Below are 26,940 nucleotides of genomic sequence, written 5' to 3' on the forward strand. Positions count from 1 at the left end.
CCATCATGATCAGGCACCTAGTCTGACCTCCGGCCCATTGCAGGCCACAGAACCTCATCCACCGTCTCCTGTAATAGACCCCTAACCTCTGTCTGAGTTACTGAAGTCCTCAAATCACGGTTTAAAGACTTCAAGTTACAGAGAATTCACTATTTACGCTAGTTTAAACCTGCAAGTGATATATGCCCCATGCTGCAGATGAAAGCGAAACCCCCCCAGGGTCTCTACCAATCTGACCCCAGGAAATTCCTTCCTGACCCCAAACATAGTGATCAGTTAGACCATGAGCATGTGGGCAAGACCCACCAGGCACTAGTAACACCCTGAAGCATGTAGTCCTCAATAAGTGCTAATGTTACACATATGGGAATGGATCTTGCTTTCTGGAAAGATAAGTTTATTAAATCAAGTTCTTACCCTTCTGGAATGTTCATAGAAAGTGTCTTCCATTCTCTGGACTCAGAGGCAAAATCTCCTACATGTTGCTCTAAGTCTCAAATACATTTCAAACTACAATAAAGTGCCACATCCTGTCCTTAAAAGGCCAGCTCCTATTAGCCCAATTACAAACATTAAAATACAACAATAAAACAAATATTTATACAAGATCTAAATTTGCTTCTAAATACAAAGATTTCCAATATAAAGTAATTCCGAACTTTCAAAACTCTCCTTTACTGTGATGTCTACAAAAAACTTGAGAATGGTTGGACTGCTGTTGTGCTGAGACCACTGTCTATCATGCTGACCAGTATTGTCTCATTGTTTTCTACTCCCCACCTGTCTGTATCCACCTGTCATTTCTTGTTGTATACTTGCGCTCTAAGCTCCTTGGAGCAGGGACTATCTTTGTGCTCTTTGTTGATACAGCACCTAGCGCGATGGTCCTGGTCCATAACGGGCTTCTAGGTAATACAAAAAACCAAATCATATATTAAAAGTGTAAGGATTGTGGAGTAATTGTTTGAAATTATTTCCTATACTTAGAGTCATCAGCAGGCTTTGGACTCACTATCTTCAAATCCACAGTACAAACCTCCTCTGCTTCAGCAGTAAGTGGTAGGGTAAAAACATATCAATATCTTCAACCTCTAGGGGGAAACTCAAAATACACTTTGCCAATGGTTATACAACTAGTAGTGAAACAATGGTGGGACAATTGGTATCAGGGTTTCTGGGAGAGTGTGTTCCAATGGCTACAGAGAGCACCCACAGACACATTTTTGGGGGTTGTCTATGGGGACTGAATCCAGGCTTTCTAGATGCAACAGCATGAATCTATGTCACCTGTGCTAAAGAACCAGGTCTGCTAGTATGGAGACAACAGCAGAGTCATAAACTCCTATATGTGGTTTAGTCACTAGATACTAACATGTAGCTGCAAAGTGTGTTACATACATAATTGTGGATGTTCTTTTTGAGAGGCAGTGTGGCAAAGCGGCTAAGACATGCGTGTAGCTGGAAGCAAACCCAACCTTAGTGAAAATGAGGGGCGGAGGGGGAGGATTTTGTTTTTCCCGTGAAAGGTCTGTCATAGCTTGTAGCTGTGAGCCCACAGCTGGACCAGAGTCACCTTCCCTTTTGGGAGACACAGGAGTGTCTGCCTCTGAGAGTAGGGTGACCGAGGGGACCTTACCAATCCAAAGCACTCCATTAAAGAATGTTGTTCCTGCTACCCTTGTGAGAGATAGCACGTTCTCTTCAAGGCTTGGGGAAGAAGAACTTTGCATTTGGGAAGCTTCACAAGGGGGTGAGGTCCAACCCAAAGAAATTCCAGAGGGAGAAGCCAAGGGCAGGCATGGTTGCAGTACACCCTTTCCTTGCCAAAGTCTCAAACACACGCCTGAACTGAGAGCCTTCTCCAAAGAGGCAGAAGAATCTGTATCAGAGCACCTACAATGGTACACAAAGGAATTGGGAAATGCAATAGACACTGAACAAGCTAAATTGTGTGAGCAGAGCCTGTCCGCCGTAGATTTGCTATTAATCTTGTGTCTTTTGCTACTTCATCTAGGGGTCAAGACAAAGGAGTTAATACTAATGGTAAACCCTTTAAAGATGTGTGACATACCTGATTTGTGGAAAAAATTTTTGTACATGCTAGGGATGGTGACAAGACAGTGCCACAAGCATATTGCTTTTCAGTTTCTACCTGTAAACAGGCTGGAAGCTTCGCACAGCAGCAAAAGCATAACAGGCCTACACTGCTGTGTGGAAGGGAAAACTGAGGCACACTGCCTCATGGCATTGGTGGCTAAATGCTAGGACACCTATACTTTAACAGACATTGCTATCTTTCATTCCTGGAGATTCCAGGACAATCCTGGAGGGTTGGCAACCCTAGGCAGAAAGGGCTAGTCACTTCAAATACATGGCTTGTGTCTGCTGCTGTGCCTGTACTCCTTTTTTAGTACAGCAGCTCAATCACAGCTAGCACAGGTAAACTGTACACGCACATCCCACCTTGAAGTGTAGACATACCCAACTTGGGTCTGCTATTTTATAGACTTGGCTTCTATTCCCAGCTCCATTGGAAGTAACCTTAAACACGCCTTCAGTTGTCTTATCTGTAGAATGGGAGAATGATCATTACCTTCTCTACAGTAGACGAATGAGGTTATGAAGGACAGAATTATGAACAACGATCATTGGAAGAGCTGGGACTAGAATTCAATCTCCTAAATTACAACTTTGTGAATTTTCACCTAGACTACTGGACATTATGTGAAGGAGGGAGTCCCCCCCTCCTTCTTCTGCCTCCCCCCCAAAAATCACACTAAGGCAGGAATTTATCAAGTTTTCACAAGAGCTCCTACAGTAGAGGCCAAAACCATGTTGCACATGTGAATTGGCAACACTGCAAAGCACACCAAAATATGTTGTGAATTGATTTTTTTTTTAAGAAAAATTTTTACTAACTGTGTCAAGTCAAAGTATTAAAGTCCATTCAACCTTACACACACCTCTGGATCCTTCCTGAGCCAGGTCCCCTCTGACCTCAGGGTGTTACTTCCTTTTCCTGTACCTAGGGATTATGGAGCACTTTACTGGATAGAAATTGAATTGGTTAACACAGTGTCCTGCACTGGCTAAATTCTTTCCCTCCAGCTCAGCCCAGCCTGGGTGGAGGGGAACCTGGCTGGTAATGAGCCAGCAGGTTCAGTACAATATTATATTTTTATGTTTATGAATTATATGCAGTAAAAGGTGCAGCAAGTGAGGCAAGCACACAGAAGGGTCTCTGTAAGGATACAGGTTGCTACTCCAGCTCCACAACTTTGAGAGTAAGGAGAAACAACCTTTCATGATTTGAGGAATTGCTCTGAAGTAAAACCACCAACAGTAGCAGCTCATTCCCCTGCTTCTTTCCTTTTGGAGTAGCAATAGATACTCCACTAACTCAATCCTATATTGTCCCCATAGATATCTCTGGTGGGTTGTACTAAAAAGGAATCATGCTCTAGCTGGGGACTGTGAATCAGGGTAACTTGTCCTGAATGTCATTGATTCACTGTAGGTCTTTGAGCATGTTAAATAACCTTCCCTACTGAAAAAAGGGAAATATAATGTTATAAGGAGCTTTGAGAGCCTTAGATAAAAGGAATTATTAAGAACTATTATTAATGATTAGCATTATTTTGTTGTAGGAGGAGTTCATTCACAAAAGGTAGAGACAATGAAAAAAGGATGGGTATCTTGGCAAGATTAGATGTTTACAATAATAGAATGGAATATTATATATTTTCACTTAGAGGATTTTTTCATTGTTAAATGTGTTTTCTAAAGGTAAGAAAAGAAGGATTTAGGAGAGTAATGAATTATTGCAGTGTGGTAGGAAGAATGTTTTAAGATGAAAAATATGTAAAGGATATTTCACTGTTCCAGCAAATAAAAAAAAAGAAAGGAAGATTATTGCATGAATCATACTCCCCAGAGTGACAGTGTCAGCAGACTTGGAATCATCCTTCATTTTTCAAAGAAATTGTCTTGCATAGGACAAACAGATGAGCAAATTGATGAGTAACTGATGAGAACTTTGATTTCTGAACAGAAAACTAGCAAAGAGCTCAGATTATTTTTTAATGGGTAAATATATGAGGTAATCAGCAACATCCTCCTGAAAGTTGAGAGTTGCAATGAAATAAATCAGGTGGTACACTAGAGTGGTGGCCCCCAAACACAAATAGTTTTACTGGTGTTGCAATTCAAGGTTTAGGAGATTGCCTTCAAGGGCCAGTGGATGGGTTACTGTACTGGGAAGCATGAGTCCAGGGACTGAGTGCCCATTGTGCCACTGTTCTGTGTACACTTGGACAAGTCAATTCAACTCTCATTTTCACCATGTTTTAAACTGGGATAACTCTATTGGCCCTCCTTTCCTAATGTTTTGAAATCTATGAATGAAAAGCACTATGCAAGAGCTAAGCTAAGCACAGTTATATTGGCCAAATTATGATACCCCTTTCTGCTACTAAGTAGCACTTTAATTAGGGAACAGTCCTATTGATCTTGAGGAACACTTACTCATGCAACTGCATAAGAATGGCCATATTTGGTCAGACCAATGGTCCATTTAGCCTAGTATCCTGTCTTCCAATTGTGGCCAATGCCAGGTGCTTCAGGAGGAATGAACAAAACAGGGCAATTATTGAGTGATCCATCCCCTGTCATCCAGTCCCAGCTTCTGGCAGTTGGAGGTTTAGAGACTTTGCTAATAGCCATTAATGGACCTATCTTCCATTAAGTTATCTACTTTTGAACGCTGTTATACTTTAGGCCTTTATGACATCCCATGGCAATGAGTTCCACAGGTTGACTGTGCATTGTGTGACAAAGTACTTCCTTTTGTTTGGTTTAAACCTGCTGCCTATTAATTTCATCAGGTGACCCCTAGTTCTTGTGTTATATGAAGGAGTAAATAATACTTCCCTAGTCTATTTTTCCATACCATTCATGATTTTGTAAGCAGTGACTTTTGGGGTTGGCTGTGTGCTCCGGGTCAGCAGAACCGCCTGATGGCAAGATTCCTAAGGCCACTTCACCTAACAGTTACATTTCAGGATGTGTCAGGGGCAGGGAGGAGATAGGAGAACCTGGGCCCACCCTACTCTACCAGGTTCCAATCCAGAGCTCTTCAAGACAGTAGCCCCATGTGTGGGGCCTACTGTTTGGTACCTGAAGCACATTCCCTGGGTTGCTTCCTACCCTTGTTTCGGTCTTTCCAGTGTCATCATGGGTTGTACTGGGGGTCCATCTTGTATTCCTCTCTGGTCATCTCTGGAGTCTCTTCTGCTGGCAACAGCAAGTCATCACCCACAACTCCTGTGGTCAAAGAGCCTCCCATGTCTTGGCTACAAGGTTTGGTCCTGGCTGTATGGAGCCCTGGCAGCTTTCTGGCAAGAGGCTTTTGCACCCAGTTGCTCTCCTCCTCAGTCAGCCCAGACTGAGCTGAGCTGCTCCCCTTTTAATCTGCCCGTCTCTGGGAGCATGTCTACCAGAGGTGAGGGGGCCTGGCTTCCTGCGTCCAGAGTAGCTCCTTAACCCTTACCTACTGTATGAGGCTGATATATACCATCACAGTCTCTTACACACTGTGACTAGTTGCAGGATCAGATTGCTGTGACAAGCCTATGTGCTGGGCCCTGCTGCTTCTATTTCTAGAATACGCACAACTCAGGTGGAGGGTGGTACAGCTAAGGTTTTGTTCTGATTGGTAAATTATTCAGAAATGTTAAGGACAACTGTCCTACAACATGACTTTCAGCATACTACTTACTGTTGTAAAATGGAGGAGCAAGACAAATCACCAGTTTCTTGTTTGCTATGACATTACTCAGGAATATAATAACTTTTCCGGCAGGGTGATTTTTCTATGATTATTTTCTTCACTTAAATATATTGTTCTATCTATCATGAGGACCCTGACTCAAAATGCTTAATTTATCAAATAAATTTAACTGATCATACAAGTAAGAGACTGATGACCCATCTCAGTTAGATTTTATGCACAGGTTCTGTGTAAGCGTTGCCTCACAGCTTTGTTGACGTACCTCAGTCCTGAGCTGCATTATCACTGCTATTTTAGCCATGGGAATTTCATAAGCAAGACTGACAATGCCATTACTGCTTCCATTCAATTATATTTATTTTTATGTATTGTCTTTTATGCAAAATATCTTACAACACTTTACAGTATAAGATGAAATAATATGGTATAAGGCTTTATTAAATCAGGTATGGCAAATTTTATACAAATAACTATGCAAAATGGTGGAAAGATAGACCAAAGGAAAAGAAAAGCTGTAACTTATAAGAGGTACTATTGTACATAAATATCGTTGTCCCTCATGCAAGTATAGGTCGGAAGCAGGGTGGGATTTAGTGAGAGTCTGGATAATAAAGTGCAAAGGAAGGTTTTTAAAATGAGATTGGAACAGAGGCAGTCTTTCACTGGCCTTGTGACTGGGAAACAGAAAGAACTCCAGAAGCAGACAGGGAAGTACAGAGGTAAGATTGAACTTGAACTATGGAGAACATTTAAGGAGAACCACTGCAAAGCAATGAAACATACTCTTACCTTCAGGGCTAAGTAGTTTCAGCTCTGCCATTCAGAAAGTGAAGGGCCAAAAATGAGATTTGAACTTGGATCTACTGCACAGCAATACATAGCACTAGAAGAGTGTTTCCCAATTGGCGGGTTGCAACCCCTGAGGAAGGAGGGGGAAGAGTCACATAAGGCAGTCAGTGTGGTCACAAGTCATTGAAAATTATCACGATTCTAAAACAAAGAAAATAAAAATTCCAAAATAATACTGGGGTGGCCAAAATTTGGGTGCAGGGGGGACATGAGGAATGGGAGGAAGACCCTGAGGACATTCAAGGGGAAATGAGGGGCATGGGCATTGTTATTATTGATATATATATATTTACTTTTACTTTTACAATAAATGTAAGAAGTTCGTGAAAATTTTTGCCTCTGAATAAGGGGTCACAAGCCTGAAAATGTTGAGAAGCACTGCACTGGAACAAGATCCCAGTGTAATCTACATCTCTAATCCTGCCATTGTCTGCAGCTCAAAAATATCTTCCCATTGGACTGATACTTTACATTTATCTAGCATCTTTCATCTGAAGGGTGAGCGTATGTACATAATATAAATGACAAATTAGTGACTATTTTACTGTCTAAATACTTTGTACCTGTTACATCGTATAATGAAGTCTAAGATCCTCTCTGAGGATGTAACTATGAAACAGAATCTACCCCAATATCTTACTAAAACCAGTATGGTACTCTTAATATATTCGATATAATGAAATTCCTGTCTCAACTGAATCTCCTTTACCCACAGATATTTTATATATGTATATATAAACATGGTGAAATATCCAAATTTAATTTACCTTTACTGATATTTGCTACAAAACCTTTTATAGTAGCAAAGTAGAAAAATGAGGCCAAGCAATCTATTAGCATACATTTATTCATGTAAATTTCTAACCCAAATTTGAGGGCTGAGACAAATATCAAAAGGGAAATTCTGCCCCTCCATCCATGGTGTGGAGGACAGCATCTGCATTGGAAACAGGGTTGTTCCACTGTGTAAAAGAAAGCAGGAATTGGGAAAGCTTCTCATAATCCTTGTGAAATTACAGAAACAGCAAATCCTGTATCAAACTCCATCTTAAGTCTTTAACACTTTGCCTATTGTTTTGACATTCTACTGTTGTAGAGATCCTACAGCATTGTCTGTGGCATCCCTATTGCCATTTGCAGGGTGGTGACTCTGAAATACTCTCATATTGCTGTTGCGAGGTAGCGGTTGTGCTTTTTGCGCTGGTCTGCACATTGTGCCCTAATTTGTTGCAGATTCTATAGGGTTCATCCTTGATCCAACAGTCATTTGCATTGTGAAACTGTTTCCCCACAAATAGTCTTTGAGTTTAGTCCACATCATGCTTTATGCTTGACCCCGTGTTTACTTGTTGCAGCTCCCTGGCATCTTTAATTAGCTGTCTCCACTGATACAGTGATTTCTAGAGCACATTTGATAGTCAAATCAGCGTCAGTCAATAACCATTTTTGCACTACTTTATTTTGCATACTACACACTAACTGGTCCCTTAATGCATCATTTAAACTCTCGTCCAACTGGTAATGCTCTGTTAATTTCCTTAATTCAGCCACATGTTCAGAAATTGTTTCATTGTCTTTTGATATTGTTTATAAAAACAAAATGCTCTGTAATTTCCAATGACTTTGGGGATAAGTGACTGTGTAGAATTTCCATTGTAGTCCCCTTGTCAGGTTGGGGGCTTCAGGGAGCAGCTCAGTGTCTTGGACTGGGACATAGGTCAGTGAGACCTAGTGGTCAGAACAGTGGGGGTCAGAACAGGAGTCAGGAGTCAGGAACCAGAGCCAAGGATCAGAGCTGGAGACAGAGTCAGGAGTCAAGCCAAGGGTCAGAGTCAAAGTCAGGAGTCAAGTGAAAGGTTGGAGCCAGAGTCAGTAGCCAGGGTAAGGTGTAGAAGTAGGGATCTGGAACAAGGCAGTGTCCAATCTAGCAGCCAGCCAGTGACCCACCTAGTTGCTCAGAAAATTCCTGTGCCTCCTTCTGGTTTAAAAAGTGAGCCTGAGCCAACCAGAGAGGCCAGATATCCCCTCCCATCAGGAGCTTTAGTGGGTGGTGCATCTGGTGAGCTAGGGTCCACCTGTCCACACGCCCTGCTGGTACCAGAGAGCTACTGGGTGGTGGCTGCAGTCTGGGGCCTGCAGATTTGGTTTAAGACCCATGATCCCTCACACTCAGCAGCTCCCACAGAGAGCAACACAGAGACTGGACCCAAAAGTCAGTCTGCCTGCCTAACTAGAGCTGGAGGGGAATACAGAGACTGTGGGGACTGGACCAAGAGCCAAAGCTGATAAACAGATCAAATAACTGGAGAGCCTGCACATGGCTGGAATATATGAGCTGATTGTGAGAAAGGAAGTGTCTCCAGGAAGTGTTTTATGATTTCATTTTATCTGCAGCCATGACCAGAAGGTGGGCTGGCTGCCATTGTGCAGGTTGGAGCAGCCAGAGAAGACACAGCTCCTATCTTATTATCTGCCAGACGGTACTGGAGACTCCACTTGCTTCTTCGTGCTAAGGTCAACGGATCTGATCCAATGGTACTTCAGCCTGCCTACAGTTTGGCCCCCTACTGTATTGCATAAAATAGCCACACACACATTCAGTAGGGACAGAAGGTTGAATTTTTACTGGTTCACACTAAGGAAACATTTGGCCTTATAAAATGGAGGCTAGGGTAGAAATAAATAAATGGTGAGCTAAGTGGCTCCTTACTGCCTGCCAGTTCTTCCACATCTGGGACACTTGTCCCTCTCATCACTCCCAAGACAACTGCTGAGCAGAGGAAGAGGAGGTGGCAGTGACACATGGCAACCTGCAATAGAAGCTGGGAACAACAATCTGGATATTACAGTGTGATTGTGACCCAAGAACCTCTTAATGCCAATTGGCAATGGGTGCAAACACGTTACAAGGGATCTCTTGGGTCTGGCATGAACATTCTAGTTCACCAAAGAGAGTCACGTGTCACACTGGTCACCAATATCATTGTAAAATGTACGTACAGATACTGTGTAAGGAGTTATGTATATATATTGAAAATACGTTTTTAAAATCTGTATCAAGGTACTGGGTCACAAGCAAAGGCAAAAAACTGATTTTCTGGACAAGAGATGTTTATCCATCGGTTTACATGTAAATTGAATATTGTCTCGGTCACAGTCTGAACTGAATGCAAATGAAGGATTGCGAGGACTTCAGAAAGAAATCAACAGGAAGAGAGAAATAGTGAGGGAGAGCGCCTCATTTTAAGGTGTACTTCAAAGGTTTGTTCCACTATGTTTGCGGGGCAGAGAAGACACCAAGGAACCCTTCACTGAGGACGTAAAAAGCCAGTGATTTTGCTGTATGTCTTGGCCAGGCTTGTTTGAAAACGCTGGAGAGAACTTTCAGTGAGATAAAAGTTATTGTTAAAGTTTAGTCACCAGAAAACGTTTTATGATTTCATTTTATCTGCAGCCATTTGTTTCCAATCTTTTTAATCACTATTACCTGAATCTCTGCTCGTTTGATAATAAGCTTATTTTTGTTTTCACTGTAAATTAATGTAAGTGCTGCAATGTTAAGCAAGGTGACGGTCCTGAATTGAATCTTAGAAGCTGATGCATACCGTTCCTTTGGGAACAGAACGTGTGGTAATTCTGTGAATGTTCAGTGGAGAAGAGGCTGGACACTGCAGGGCACGCTCCAAAGACTATCGTTATCTGCACTTGGAGAACGAGGCCTGTGGAAGACAGTGCTTGTGCTGTCAGAAACCAATGGTTCAGGGAGCTGCTCCACAACTTCACAGTAAGGGCAGATAGTGGTGAGATGACTCACAAGACTGGGCACCTCTAAGGAGTGTCATAATGGTAGCCTCCAGTGGCAGCTGGGGATGACAGTCTGATACTTTCCCAAATTTTTTGGTCTGGCAGGAAAACCCTATCCCTCTAGTTCATCTTCCCAGGGTGTATGAGGAGCATATATAGCTATAGGCTGCCTAGGGCATTTGCAGACTGCCTAAGTGCAGTTTCATAATACGGTACTCAGTACACTCTTGCTTCAAAGAGTATCCTGTGGTGGGTTTGTAATATGTTTTACTATTTGATTTTTTAACTCTGATTTGCAGTGTTAGCCTTCCTCCCTAAGGAGGAAGAATTCCCTTTGTGCGGGTATGTGTATGCCCTCCTACAGGAATCACCCCATGTCTATGGCCTGAGCTTTTTGGCACTGATCTGCCCTGCAGCACTCTGTGAACATGAGCAAGAGAACCTGGCAGTTAGGATTATCTGCCCTGCTGCACTTTGTGAAGATGAGCAGGGGAAACCCACTGTGATTTATTATTCATTTATTTCCCCTTTGGCAGTTTGTCCCCATAATCTTGCTTCAGAGGAAGGAACAAAATTGAGCTCAAAGATTACTCTGCAAATATTTCTAGTAGACTATGATCTCCCTGTTTTCCTTCCTCCACATGAGCCCCATCTCATTCTTTCAAGAAAAGTATGGGTGGGGGAAATAGTATGAGCTCTCAAGACGCTCCATCCCTTTCTGTTGTATAGAATCCACATGGCTAGATAGATTTCAGCCTGGGATATAAATAGGAATCCCAGGGAGGGGGATTGTAACAGGCTTGCTCAAAGGGCTGGAGAGCCTGGGACTAAGTCAGCCCTGATTACAGAATGGACCCCACCTGAGACAGGAATCACCTGAGTCCTATACAAGAGAAGCCACTGTTAAGTGCTAAGGGGGCCAACCTGGAGAAAGGCTGGAGGGAGGAGACTGCAGGGAGCAAGAAGTCTTGTGCCAGGCCCTGAGTTATCAGGCAGGAAAGCACTCTAGGAAGGGAGACCTCAGAGAGACCCTAAATAACTAGGTAAGAAACTGGCTGAAGAAGAGCCCCAGAGACGGTGGAAGTTTTGTATCAGTTAAAAACAGTTTGTAGTTTAGTTTGGACAACTATGACCTTGGACACGGTGGACTAAAAGACTGTGACCCAGCCTGCCAGAGAAACCACCATAGCAACTGTCAACAGGGGATGCTAGCCCATGAGGAGCTGCTATGTCATGTCTGGCCATGAGGGGGCACTCAGTAGTGAGTGGATTCTGTTACAAAGGCCGTTACAGACATGGCAGCAAGGGGGAGAACTTAGCCTGAAGGAGGGCCCCTACCACACTCTACAGCATTGTCAGGATCAGTGCTGTGTCTAGTGCCCTCTGTCTGAGGGGGAAGAGGTGGATGTGTTCCACAGACAGAGGCATGACAGATGGCACAGGCCCAATCTTCATCTGGTGTGGTGGCCTTCTGGCTTCACTACTCTCATGGAGAAAGGGGAGCTGCTGGCCCCAGAACCAGTTCTTTTCCAATCCTGCCTGACTTCTTTCTGCAGGTGGTGGGAGATGGTAAGGCTTGAATTCAGAGCAAACACATACAGTACCAGGGAAGTCAATCATAGGCCTGGGTTGAGGATGAATGCTATCAAGGTCTCTTCTCAGAAGAATGTTAACAGTTGATGAAGATTGGCATAATAGAAAACAAGAGGTGTCACAGAAACAGAAATCTGAACATTAATGGAGCCAGCTATGAATTCTGATCTCCTACACAGGCATACTTCAGAGGTCTGGAATTCATATGATTCTGATACCGTAATACCAGGTATCCCCTCTGTATCTCATCCATTGGCACAGATTTGGTGCTTCCAAAACTGGCGAATATCCAGAATCAAGGTTTTTATTGAGTGGGGGGGTGGAAGGGACCTCAGGAGGTCATCTAGTCCAACCCCCTGCTCAAAGCAGGACCAATCCCCAACTAAATGATCCCAACCAAGGCACTGACCTTAAAAATCTTATTCTATTGGCTGATTCAAAATCCATAGTTTAACTACCATGTTAAACCAGTGCAACATAGCCTTGAGTGGCTATAGCCCAGGAGGGCTTTATTGTGTATGTGTCCAAGCAAAAATGGTCAAGCTTCTGTAGTATAATGCTCTCAGCATGTTCAAGAAAAGCACGTTTTGTACAAATCCCTACATTAAATGCTTCCTTAGAACAGTGAATTTATTCCATCCCCACAAAAGTTAGAGCGCAACCTTAGAACCTCACTTCACTCCTTACAATACTACTCAGATTGAACCCCTGCAGAAGATGTTTTTATTCACTAATCGATAGGCAGTAAGTCTCCCAATGGCTACTATCTTCAGTCAGATGGTCAGGTGAGTTTTTATTTTAAGTTGGGAGCTATCTCTAAGGAAAGTCAGTATTTTACTTTTAATTGAGACTGGTAGTCCTCACAATTCTCATAACATTCATCCCCTAAGCAAATTCAAGAAATATTCCTCTTTCAGTTAAGCATCAAAATCCAGTCTTTAGGAGCACTGACAATCTTAGGGTGGGTAATCATGTCTCCTGTACTGAGATCAGCTAGAAAGCTGTTAGTTCACCAAATTCTGCATACTGGTTATCCAATCTTAGCAATAACATTTTCCCTTTTTTTGGCTTAATTCTTTTCCATACTTTAGTGCCAGGGGGAGATGGAGGTGATATTTGTATATAATCTACCTTATTTAGTATGTCTACTTTTAAGGATGATTCTGCTTTCCACCCTTGAGGCACGCTGCTATGGAAATCCCATTGTAACAAGTCTGCAGATCTTAGCACAAAGAAGAATAGGAAAATTTAACTGTGCTTACCTGAACATATCCCTTCTTCAAGTAATAAGTTCCGCAGATGCTGCCCACCCTGGAGACAAGCAGATCATACAGAATGGAGATGGAAATTGACATACAAGGATTTCAGTTTTCAAATTGTATTTAACAGTCTGTAATTTAAGAAAATAGATGTGAATTATCCTGGATATGAAAGTTATCTCTACTGGAGGGAAATTCAGGAGGTGAGGCATTTCCTTGCTTCCAGAGAGTGACAGGTCTGGTTCTCCCAATAAGCTACAAGTGTAATGCTAGTAGACCCCAGTTGCTGGTGGGCAAGGTTGAACTGGGGACCTCTGGAGCTTAGTGTGTGAACTTCTACTACATGAGCTAAAAGCCAACTACAGCAGATTCATTTTATTTCTCTCTCTAAGTGCGCTCCATGCCATTAGATGGGACAGAACACCATACCCAGGAGGTGTGTGGGTTACACAAGCAGGCCAAAGTACTCATTGTAATAGATCTGTGGACCTTATTAGCCAAAGACAGGAAATGCAAGCCCTTTGCACTGAGCTCCAATGCCAGCACCCAGGTAAGGCCTGTGGTTTCTAAAACAAAGCACCACTAGAGGGCTCACAAGTTATCCAAAGGGGTGCTGATCAGTTCGGGTACACTACATGCTGAACACCTGCAACTCCTACAGCCAGATTCTGAGCAGGTCTATACCAGCATTTACATAAGTGGCTCTGTGTCAATTTACCAAGTCACTATTGTAATCAATGCTCAGCTCTTCATAGGATCAGCTCCAGTGTCTTGGGCCCTGCCCCTGTGAATCTTTACATAAAATTACCTTTCCTACTGTCACAGTTTTATGACTATTTCCCCTCATAAAACTTGGTTCCAAAGCTGTAATTCACAGTATAGTGTGTGCTTTTTGAGATTTACATCAATGTGTGTAGTCCCTATGAGACGCAGATAATATAACTATGTTAGAACACTGCTGGTTTTACTGAAATTCTTTTATAACGTGAATTACATTTCCTACCTTTTTAAAATTTGACAAAAGAATAATGAATGTCATCAAATATAGTATACAATATTATGTCTGTGAGTGTATCATACATAGAACTGTATGAGAGATTACACACGCAAAATTTGACTATTTCCAAATTTGTGAAGGTTCCATGAAAATAAAGAATTTAGTGCAAAAATTTTTGTCAGCAAAAATGTAGTTAAAGTTGGGGCACTGATTTTGAAGCAGCTTTTTGCAGGACATTTCAGTTTTTTTAAAATTGTACTTAGTCACATGGTGGAGGACAAATGACAGATACTCGTCACAATGGTATCTGATATGATATTCTGGTTACTAGATTGGGTGACCCTACCCATGTGTTCAGAAGGGTCAGCAGAGGCCATTCTGACTTATTTTCTTATTGTATACTTTCACTAATCCAATCAGAAAAAATAGCATATCTGCTTTCACAGTCCTGAGCCTTGCAGCTTCCTTAGTAATTGCTTGAAAACTGTTGACATGGGGTTATATCTCTACTCCAGAACCCTGGCAGTTGATGACAGCCATCAGGAGTAGCTCTGTGTTTCCTCCTACTGCACTGTGGAGAATTCCATCACACCTATGTCTTTTTCATTGTTGCTTAATGCAAATCTTGCAAAAATACTGGAATTTGAAACTTCTTTGGAAACTAAAATAAGATATTAAAAATGAAAATCTAAAAGAAGAGGAAAGAAAAAAGTTAAGAGAGAGGATGTGGTTTGAAATAGTTTTCTTAACTGATATTTCTGATACAATTAAAAATAAAAAGAAGTATGCATATTTTGGAAATTTTTTGACACTTGTAAATAGATCGTAACTTAAATTTTTATGTCTTATACCAGAAAATGCAGTAAACTATGTGTTCTCTAGTATCTAAAAGAAATCATATTTTTAAATCAAAATTTAAAAAAGTAAATGGTATCCTTTATTGCAAATATTCAGAACAGGTGAGTTAATAAATATTTTTGAAAGTAAGATAAAGAGACACAGTGGTAGTAATTTCAGTTTATTCAATATACCATCTATGCTAACTAATTATTGTTAAAGCCACATTAACTATAAACTGACTGTTGGCATTCCAGAACTCTTTGTATATAGTAAAGAATGTTATTAGATTGATAAAAATCTTACTAAATAGGTCCCCAGTGATGCAAACACTTATGCATCTGAGTAATTTTGCTATTCCCATACATAAAGTTATTTATGCGTAAGAGTTTGCAGGATCATGTAGAATGACATTAACTTTTAATCACATACACATGTCACAGCTGTGCCGTTGCTAATCAGTTTGATACAGTTTAAATGACTATTAGTCTTACTGTTGTTGACAGCTTTTTCCTGTTTAACCACAGAGAATATTTCAGTGGTATTAATGGCTTTTCTGCACCCTCCCTTCCTTCCCCCAATTGTCCTCAGCTTGTAATAAGGAAAACAATCACCTTCATGTATGATATTTCACATTTATATTGCAATTGGGATTGATTAGTTTCACACACCAGGGAAACTACCAACTTGAAATATACAGAATATAAAATATTAATGCCACCATACTCCGGTGCATTCTTTACTTTGCATGTTAAAACATGTTTAATTGCTGGACAATTTTGAAATTCTGGAGATATCAAACTTGTATTATGAAAACAGAATATGATTGAAATTATAAGACATTCTTTATGTCGAGCAATGTTGTATGAAGATTTTGTGCTATTTGCTTACAGGTAATTCTTTCTCTCTTTCCATCTCAATGTCTGTTCCATTATTTAGACTTTAACAAACCGCTAATAATCGCTAATGATTATTATAACATTACTGGGTTAAAAAATGTGTGAACTTGAAAAGCTTTTGAAGTTTGGTTTGGATAAGTACCTAACAGTTTGAGTCCTAACCTTCTGAACTGTTTCCTATGGCAAAATATTTCATCACATGTTCTGAAGCTAGCGGATTATTTATCTGGAAAGAATATTGTTTCCAGCATTAACTCCACCTAGCATTTTTGCCTCAAAGAAACAAAATACACTGGTATAGTTGCCAAAAACACAAAAGAGCAACATTATGATAGATAGATAATTTATTTCTAATAGGGTTGTCCAGTGATTTAAAAAATTAATTGTGATTAATTGCGCAATTAAATACATGAATAGTGATTAATCATGTGTATTAATAGAATACTATTTATTTAATTATTTTTGGAGGTTTTCTACATTTTCAAACATTGATTTTAATTATAACAGAATATAAAGTGTACAGTGCTCACTTTATATTTTTTATTACAAATATGTACACTGTAAAAAACAACATAAAAGCATAAGAACGGCCCTACTGGGTCAGACCAAAGGTCTATCTAGCCCAGTATCCTGTCTTCTGACAGTGGCCAGTGCCAGGTGCCGCAGAGGGAACAGAACAAGTAATCATAAAGTGATCCATCCCCTGTCGCTCATTCCCAGCTTCTGGCAAACAGAGGCTAGGGACACCATTCCTGCCCATCCTGGCTAATATACATTGATGGACCTATCCTCCATGAATTTATCTAGTTCTTTTTTGAACCCTGTTATGGTCTTGGCCTTCACAACATCCTCTGGCAAGGAGTTCCACAGGTTGACTGTGCGTTGTGTGAAGAAATACTTCCTTTTATTTGTTTTAAACCTGCTGCCTAAATAATTTCATTTGGTGACCCCTAGTTCTTGTGTTATGAGAAGTAGTAAACAACACTTCCTTATCTACTTTCTCTACACGAGTCTTGATGTTATAGATCTCAATCATATCTCCCCTTAGCCGTCTCTTTTAGAAGCTGAAAAGTCCCAGTCTTATTAATCTCTCCTCATATGGAAGCTGTTCCATACCCTTAATTATTTTTGTTGCCCTTTTCTGAACCTATTCCAGTTCCAATATATCTTTTCTGAGATGGGGGAACCACATCTGCACACAGTATTCAAGATGTGGGTGTACCATGGATTTATATAGCAGCAAATGATATTTTCTATCTGTTATCTATCCCTTTCTTAATTATTCCCAGCATTCTGATTGCTTTTTTGACTGCCACTGCACATTGAGTGGATGTTTTCAGAGAACTATCCACAATGACTCCAAGATCTTTCTTGAGTGGTAACAGCTAATTTAGACCCCCATCATTTTATATGTATAGTTGGGATTATGCTTTCCAATGTGCATTACTTTTAATTTATCAACATTAAATTTCATCTGCCATTTTGTTGCCCAGTCACTCAGTTTTGAGAGATCTTTTTGTAGCTGTTCGCAGTCTGCCTGGCTCTTAACTATCTTTAGTAATTTTGTATCATCTGCAAATTTTGCCATCTCACTGTTTACCCCTTTTTCCAGATCATTTATGAATATGTTGAATTGGACTGGTCCCAGTACAGACCCCTGGGGGACACCACTATTTGCCTCTCTCCATTCTGAAAACTGACAATTATTTTTTTTATTATACCTACCCTTTGTTTCCTATCTTTTAACCAGTTACCAATCCATGAGAGCACCTTCCCTCTTATCCTGTGGCAGCTTACTTTGCGTAAGAGCCTTTGGTGAGGGACCTTGTCAAAGGCTTTCTGAAAATCTAACATGTTTGTTGACCCCCTCAAAAAAGAATGACTTTACCATACTTATTTTCATTGCATGGAGACACCTTGATTACAATGCTGTGAGGAATATCTTATGTTCAAAGTTTCTAGTATCATTTTTCTGCCAAAATCAATCTTAATTGTAAAAGACTGCATGTAACATTTACACTGGGTAACCAGTGGTTTATAGTGTAAACACTGTTATCCCAGCTAGCACCTTTAACTCATTTACAGCTTACTGTTTCCATTTTATGCAAGTTTTTGGACATAGGGCCCCAGGGTTTTCTAGGTATACTGAAAAATTAACAACTAGCTAAAAGTTAAGAGTACAAAAGTTATGAGCGCACTCTATCTTTCATCTAAGTTCTCTACTAGCCTCCATAAAAGGTATTGTTGTGTTCCATTGTTGTGTTCTTTAAAAAGCTGTCATTCATGCTACATACCACTGTTAAACTTTGAAAAACATGCCAGTCTTGGTAACTTCAGTATGTCAAATCCTTTTAAAAACAGATCTAGGTAAAGTAGCAAGAGATTAGTGTCATATAGCATTAATTACATTATAATTGCTCTATGCTTAACCTTTTTATTACTGGAGATTATTCAGACTACTCTATACCAGATTTAGGAATCATTTGATTTTTTAAAATGTTTTGTTTTGATTACACAGTACCAGATCCCTATTATAATTCTACCAATATATGGTTTTGTTTCTTTTAGTAACGGAAATGATTTTTTGACTGCATTGTGTTTATGTAGTTAGGAAGGTAAAGTTCTGGCACATGAGACAAGTTCTAGGTTTCTGGAACTTGGAATTACATACACCTGTGGGGCATACAATTAATGGGAAATGAAAAGTTGAGTAAATAAAAATAGTAAGAAAGATTGATTGAAAAGTAGAGCTGGTCAAATAACAAAATTACATGTTTGTGAACAATTCATAAATACAAAAGTTTCAAATTGACATGACCACAGTAGAGCCTATTAGTATTGTTAAATGCACCCAAGGAGAGAGTTATAGCTCAGTGGCTTGAGCATTAGCCTGCAAAACCCAGGGTTATGAGTTTGAATCCCTGAGAGAGCCCCTTAGGGATCTGGTGCACAAATCAGTACTTGGTCCTGCTAGTGAAGGCAGGGGCTGACCTCAAGGACCTTTCGCAGTCCCTTCCAGTTCTAGGAGATGGGTATATCTCCTATTATTATTTTTAAGTTTCGAGGGCTGTTCCGATTATTTAGCTAAAAACATATTCAGCATCAAATGTGTATCTATTTGCTAGAGATTTTGCAGCCTTAACTCTGAATATTCTAACTCTTGCAATTCTAAAGCAAACTCTGCATTAATAGTAAGAGTAGTATTTAAATCTATGATCTCTAATAGAAGTGCAGGAGAGATTACATAACAGACCATATTAAGGCTACGATTATGTCACAGAGATCGCGGAAGTCATGGAATCCATGACTTCCAGAGACCTCCGTGACCTTGGTGGCCCCCACAGCTGACCAGTTGCTGCCAGCAGCAGGGGACCCTCCTGCAGCTGCCCAGCCTCCATGGGGGGTGGGGACCCCCTGTAACTGACCAGCCCCTGCCAGGGCCGGCTCTAGACCCCAGCATGCCAAGCGCGCGCTTGGGGCGGCGTCCCGCGGGAGGGCAGCAGGCAGCTCCGGTGGACCTCCCGCAGGCATGCCTGCGGAGGGTCCTCTGGTCCCGCGGCTCTGGTGGAGCATCCGCAGGCATGCCTGCGGGAGGTCCACCGGAGCCGCGGGACCAGCGGACCCTCCGCAGGCACGTCTGCAGGAGGTCCACCGGAGCCACGGGACCGGCGACCGCCAGAGCGCCCCCCGCGGCGTGCCGCCCTGCTTGGGGCAGCGCAAATTTTAGAGCTGCCCCTGGCCCCTGCTGCCAGCAGGAACCCCTGATCTGCTCAGCCACCGCCACTGGCAGGCAACATCTCCTGCCCCCTGCAGCTGCTCAGCCAAGGGGAGCAGCTGATGCCCACCCCGCAGCTCCTGGAGGCCAGTGGAGGGACTGCAGAGCTGCCCAGCTGCCGATGCTAGCAGGGCCCCCCCAGCTCCCAGCTCCAAAGAGTGGTGCCCCCCCAGCTCCCAGACACTGGGCAATGGGGTCCCTGTAGCTCCCAGCTGCTGCAGGCAGGGGGCAGGGTGGTAGACCCTCCTCCCTCCCCATTTTTTCAGGGATTATTTTAGTAAAAGTCAAGGACAGGTCACAGCTTCCATGAACTTTTATTTATTGCCCATGACCGGTCCATGACTTTTACTAAAAATATCATTGATAAAATCATAGCCTTAATCATAATTACTCCTTCTAATAAAGAATTGAATCAAAAAGCATAAACTGCTCACAAAGGGAAGATAAAATAAATATCCCTACTAACATATAATCTAATATTTCCTTTCTAGAGCCAGAACAGATGCAGTGGGCAGATCCTTCTCCCACTAAGCACACATCTCATAGCTTATGGGGTCAGTCCACCTCCTTTTCTTTTTACACTGAGTCACGGATCTGTGCCAAATATCTCCACAGAATCATTCAAAGGAGTAAATTGGCAGCAGCTTTGCTACAGCCAATATGGATGAGGAATAGAGTAAACATTTAGAAGATAAATGTTGTAAAACCAAAACTAGATTTTACCTATTTACTTTTTCTTTTAATGAAGCCTTATTTTTACATTGTACTGGTAATAACACTTGCTAATTATAAAGCATTCTATGCATTCAGTTAAAGATGTTCACTCCTTTTGTAATGTTTCCTATCCATGTAATTTGATCAGTCAACTCCTGATTGTGTCTACTAAAAGGTTATGATTCTGTTTCTATTTCCCTGTCAAGCATTGCCTGCTATTCCAGTAATCTTCCTTTCCTGACCTTTTAAAGAAGCTATTACTGTACCATAATTGTAACCAGTATATTATTACTTCTCATATATAGTACTCTAATTGGGAAGCTGATAGAGCTGCAGCTGACAGCGATCTTGTAAGAAAACAAAAATTACTCACTAACCTCAGAGGAAAGTGAAAACAAAAATATTGTGATTTAGTCTCACGACTCTGTCTTCTAAATACCTGTATTTTTGACCATTCTGGTGTGTAGTCCTTATCCCTTGCTATTTCTTCACTTCTTTTTTTGGAAATTCCTACAGTGATGGGCAGGTGGCGATGGGGACAGGCAAAGGATGATGCTGGGGGTCCCTAATCACAAATTTGCATACAAGTGGTGTGGGAGTGATGGTCGTTCAGCACTGACTTGGAGTGATATAACCATCCATATTCTTCTTGTGCAACAGAGCAATGCTTTTCAGGGAAAGCACTGCTCTCCCCAATCCAGGAAAGGGCGAGAAAAGGATTCCTAAACATTGTTCACTCCATTATTGATTTGCTAGTGTCCCACAACCAGCTGGTAATCCAATTGTGTGGTTAAAAATCAACATCACCCATAAAGAACACTGAACTCTGCATCCTGGAATGTCACACCTTCTGATGATGTCAGTGGGCTCAAAAGGTGCACTGCACTTATCAGAATAGAACTTGTCAAATACAACATCAATATAGCTGCACTGAATGAAACATGTCTCCCAGTCAAGTCCTGTCTTGATGAGGTCAGTGCTGGATACATGTTCTACTGGATAGGCAAGTCCACAGAAGAGAGGCATCTATGGGGGTGAGCTTAGCTATTCAGACATCTATCTCACCTGCTTGAAAGACAAATTTATGAAGACAATTATTTGTGAATGACTGTTCACTGATTGTGCTTTATTGGCCATAAACTCAGGGACATTCAGTTGCTCACTGATTGTTTTGCATATGTAGCAAAACATTTTGGGTTAATAATCAACCTAAAGAAGACAGAAGTTATGGTCCATCCTCAACCAGTAAGTACAGTACCTACTCTGTTTGTGTCCATTGACGATGTACCACTCAAAGCTATTGACAAACTTTGCTACCGAGGCAGTGTCATTTCACAAGATACAATGATTGATGACATTACAAAGCACATTAATACAGCCTACAATACCTTTGGACAACTTCAGTGTCATCTCTGGAACAAACACTGTGTCAAACTACAGACAAAAATTTAAATTTAACTGTGCTGTTGTCATCACCACATTCCTCTAGGGCTGTGATATATGGACTACTTATCAAATCCAAATAAAATTCTTGGACCAGTTCCACCTCTGTTGTCTACAGCAGATAACAGGGATTAAATGGCAAGATTTGATTCCAAACACCCAGGTCCCTGAGTACTGCAACATCACAGTCATTGAAGCTTTTATAGTGAGAACGCAGCTGAGATGACACAGTATGTTTGACAGTAGAATACCAAAGGCCATCTTTTATGGCGAATTGCAGACTGAAACTCACTCTAGGGGCAGACCAAGAAAATGTTACAAAGACACGCTCAAGGCCAACCTCCAATCTTGCAATGTTGACCTCAACACCTGGGAACAGTTTAGCCCAGGATAAGATCTGATGGCATTCTGTCTCCTCAGAATGAAAAACTTCAGGAGCCTGCAGATTGCTGCCATCAAGGAGAGAGGTGTGAGGCATAAAGCTAAAAGCAGTGCACATTTGTCTGACACTGTCTTAATCTATGGCACTTCCAGACAGGGCTGCATGTCCAAAACTGGTCTGTAGCTCAACCGTTGAACAAAACAGGAGACATTATCATCACTAAAAATAAGCGTAATGAAATTCTTCTTATTCCAAAATCAGTTCCCTGTTTCCTTATGATCACGTGCTTATTTATTTCTCCATTACAATGACATATTTATATTTACTTGGTACTAAGCCAACCTTCACACCTCTGGAGTTTAGTTTTGGATCAACACCTGAAGTTTGTATGTATAGCCCAAACAATCACAGAGGTCCACAAGATCTTGCCATAATTTCCCCATCTCGTTTGCTGCCCTGGCAAAAGTATTTAGTTCCCTTCCTACATCTACCAGGTCTCACTTATGGACAGTAAACAAAGAGGCTGTTCCCCTCCTCGGACAGCTGGTCTCCTCTTCATTGAATGGCACAATGGTTTGCTGATCCTCAAGGGACAGCTCCTTTTATAAGATTATCAGAAGTCACATGAAAGAAGGGGGACATTTTGTGAATTCTGTGACCCTTTTTTTGGTAATCTCGCTATGCATTGTGGGACAAAATTATTAATTTGTGATATTATTGGGCGAGATCTTGGCCTCATTGAAGGGAAAGGCTAAACTCCCATTGATTTAAATAGGGCTAGGATTTCTCCTATTCTATTTGTAACCCTTCTGCCAGGTGGAGCCAACAGCAATAAGGGCTGGGTTCAGTATCTAGGGGTTCCTTTTCAACAATACAACACAAAACCTACTCGAGCCCCCACCCAGTGACCTGGGACAATTACACACCACCCCCTAGGTGCCTCTAAGAGGAAATACTTCCCCTCTCGCAAGCACAGAGTCTGAGTGTAGCAAAAACCTTTTAATAAAAGAAGGGACTTAACTCAGCATTAATTTGGGAAAACACCACAACTAGAGTTCAAAAATTGAACTATTGTACAACATGCTGAGGAACAACTTGCAAATGAGAGCACTGGTTGCAATGGGGCACTTATTTCGGCTGTGAATCAATGAGGGTCAGTACTACAGGAGGAACTCAAGACATCTAAACAAAATCAAGAACATTACAATTATGTTATTTAAAAAAAAAATTCTGCTCATCAGAACTCTCTCACACACCCAAGTTGCTGACAGTAAAAACTGCAAGTTGTGATTCCAACTCAGTGGCAGTGTATTGTTTAGAAATCAAGAAGTGGCCATGTCATGTCCAAGAGCCACATGTCACACCCCAATGGCCCCCTCCCTCAGGGAGTCCCCGACGAAGGCAGATCAGCATTGTATGTGGCTAATGCTGTTGCAAGCATCACAAAGCATTTTGGGGAGGGTCAAAGGTGTGTGAGTGGGGAATGGAAGATTCCTTTACAGGAGTACGAGAGGCCAAAAGGGGATAAAAACTTCTCCATCTGACTGTGAAATATTATTGACTCCTGATTTATTCCAATATATTATTGAGATTTAGATTTTTGATACTTGTGTTCTGCTATTGGTCAGAAATACCTTGAATAAATGTCTTGTCTGCTTATATTTGGTGATTTACATTCACATGAATAAATTTGAGGTTCAGTGACATGTTTGATATATTCATCTTTTCTAAAAATTGCAATCTTGCAAACCTAAACACAATCAGGACTTGGTTTAAGCTTGTGTTATTAATGCATCTGCAGTTTCTACACTGTCGCAATCCGATACGAAGTTATGGCTTTGAATGGCCAATTGTCGGTCCACGGCCATCTTGTCCTGTTAAAAGGACAGGACTGCCTCCATCTTGGACCAGGTTCTTGTTGTATAGGAGAGGGCAGAGACTCAATCCTGCCCAGCAACGCTGGCTGTGTATGCTCTCCTGTGTTTTTGTTTCTTTCTCTCTCCTGCTGGGCCATCTAAAGGTCAGGCTAGTTCTGTATGTGAAGGCCTGATTCTGCCCGGCAACCTGTTTTTTTTGGTCGGTCGTCTGGAGGTCAGGTTAATTCTGCCCAGCGACTCACTTTCCCGCTCTTTTTGGACCCAGTCATCTAAGGGTCAAGTTTGATAACTTGTCAACTCCAGTGTGCCGTGTGCAAATCCTGCCGACGTGGGGTGGCAACAGCTCAAAGCCTGAAGGGAGGAGGGACCAGGGAGCCAATCAGATGCTGACACGAGGGAGTGAGACCTTTCTATAAAACTAGGTTTCCCCCCAAAATTTTTGTGGAGCATCCGCGTGTTAGCTGAAGGACCTGATCACCCTTTCGGCCAGGGTCTCCTCCCGGTAAAGCGCGCTCGTGTCGTATTGTTTGGATTCGTTGTCGTTTGGACCCGATCCCTGTCAGCTCGTCATGCTTCTGGTATCTGTTCTGCTGGTCAGCTGCGCCTGGAGTGCGGTATTTGCTTTTTAATGTCTGACAGTTAGCTTATCTAGCCTCTTGTTTTTTCCCCTCCCTAACTCAGTACTCAGGATATCAGGATTGTATTAATGAGCTCAGAATTGCACAATTGCTTAGCTAGTTTGTATAATTGTTTTAGTTGTTATTGAATTGTTAATTGCAAACTGTTTTATGTGTGTGAATCACTGCTCTGTCTTTGTCCGGAGTGAATGAATCTGGGAGCTGTCTCCACCTGGAGATTAGCTGACCAAGGGGTTCCTGTCCCCGCGGTCTGAATGAGTGGAATCTGCCCAGTTGCAGCCGCACCACACTCTGGGTTACCCTTAGTGTGAAAGCAAGGGTGGCTGAGGCAGTGGCCCGTGGGTCTCTTTTCTGTGTTGCACCGGGCACCGCCCTGATGAACCCGATTCCTATCTTGTAAGATTGGTGTGTCTGCCTATTTGGTGTGGTGTGGTGAGCAGTATAAAGTGTATTATTACTGTGTTTTGGGGTGTGTTTGTAATTTTGATACCATCCCAGCCAAAGTTGCCTACTCCCCCGGCCCAAGTTGTAATTATCCCCCAAATAAACGCAACCACTTGGCTTTTCACTGTTATTCTGGTCCTGCCTGTTTTTCCTCACTCAATACCAAGCTTAAGGGACCGCAATCTATTTCGGACATACACATTTTTGGAAGCTGCAGTAATAACCAATGCATCATCCATTGGAAGTCAGGTAGAATTGATCGTAAGAGTTGCCAGATAGACGCAAAATACCTTACAGAGATTTATTAAAGGGCTTTGATAATGACAGCCTTACCATCTATCCTGGAAGGCTGCCTTGTCCTATTAGTTGTTACTGTTATGTGACATGTATAAACAAGCAATGAGTCAGTGCTTTGAAGTTTGTGGAATGAACCACTCAGAAATTATGACTAAAATTCCATTTCTCAGTCAGAACATGACTCATGATTTCCACTGAATGTGGTGACTTGTAATCTTCTGATTTATTTGTTTTTCAAACATGTCAGTTAAACTTGTCAGACTTATAATTTTTGTTGGTAGATCATACCAGAAGCTTTGGCTTCCAAGTCTAAAAATGCCATGAAGACATGTTGAAGACCCAGTATGTCTGAACAGGAAAGGTGGCAGCATGAAATGCAATGGACTCTACACATTAGAGATCTTGGAAAAACAGAACAGTTGCCAACATGATTGTTGGGGGTGTCTTTGAAAGAAACAAATGCAGCCCTCTGAGTGTATTCTATCCACTTCTGCCTCATCCAGTTTCAGGCCTAACAGACAATACCTTGTGATTGATGGTATCCAAGTTTGCTGAGAAAGCTAATGAAAACAACATGAACACCTAACCTCTACTCTTTGCCCAGAGCAGATAGTCCAGCATCAAGATAAGTGGCATTAATTACTGTACTAAGATTTCAAAGCATATTCAGGAAATTGGAGGAAACCCATTTCAGATGGAGATGTCTCACCATGGCCTTCTCAACAACTTTCCCAAACAATGGAAGGTTTGAGGCAGGATTGTAATTCACAAGGCAGTTAATGCTAGGTGAAGGATTGTTGAACAAAGGCGTATTCAAGTTTAAAGGCTACTTACCCCCAAAAGAAAGCTTTAATATACCCCTTCAGTAATGGACCCTGCCATGAACCCTGCATTCACTAGCAATAAAAAATATGGGTCCATCTCACAGGTAGTTGAACAGAACTCACCTAGCACATTTCAAAATTCCAACTGCTGCACTAGAGGAAACTGATGTAAATCTGGAGTAACTCCACTTACTTCAGCACTTGTAAAATACAGTGAGAGCTGACATGGAAATACTAAATTATAATACACTGAAATGAGATCAGGATCTAGGCCTTAGTATATCACAGTCATAAAATTTGGTCATTCCTCCCTACTCTTGTTTGTAATGTATTAGCACTGTTTTGTTGTTGTTGTTGTTTTGGTTTGGTTTTTTTTTAAGAATGCAATCAACTTGAAATCTAGGCTTATAAAATTGATCTTAAAAGTTGTTTTTGCACCTGAGACTGGGCAAATGTATTAACTGATTTATTATACAGGGAAAATTGTGAAACTGACAATGTAGAAAGTGCTATCAAAGAT

General features: G+C 41.5%; 1 long non-coding RNA gene across 1 annotated transcript; it reads right to left on the bottom strand.

Annotated features, from left to right (window-relative positions):
- Positions 1–711: 711 nt before the first annotated feature.
- LOC123365996 lies at positions 712–26,487 on the bottom strand. The gene is made up of 4 exons (XR_006577875.1): positions 26,431–26,487; positions 13,297–13,345; positions 6,578–6,707; positions 712–905 (listed from the first exon to the last, which is right to left on the bottom strand). It is a non-coding gene; the product is annotated as an uncharacterized LOC123365996 (long non-coding RNA).
- Between the last annotated feature and the right edge of the window lie 453 nt (positions 26,488–26,940).

Source organism: Mauremys mutica, chromosome 3, assembly GCF_020497125.1.
Source record: "Mauremys mutica isolate MM-2020 ecotype Southern chromosome 3, ASM2049712v1, whole genome shotgun sequence".
In the NCBI taxonomy this organism is placed as follows: Eukaryota; Metazoa; Chordata; order Testudines; family Geoemydidae; genus Mauremys; species Mauremys mutica.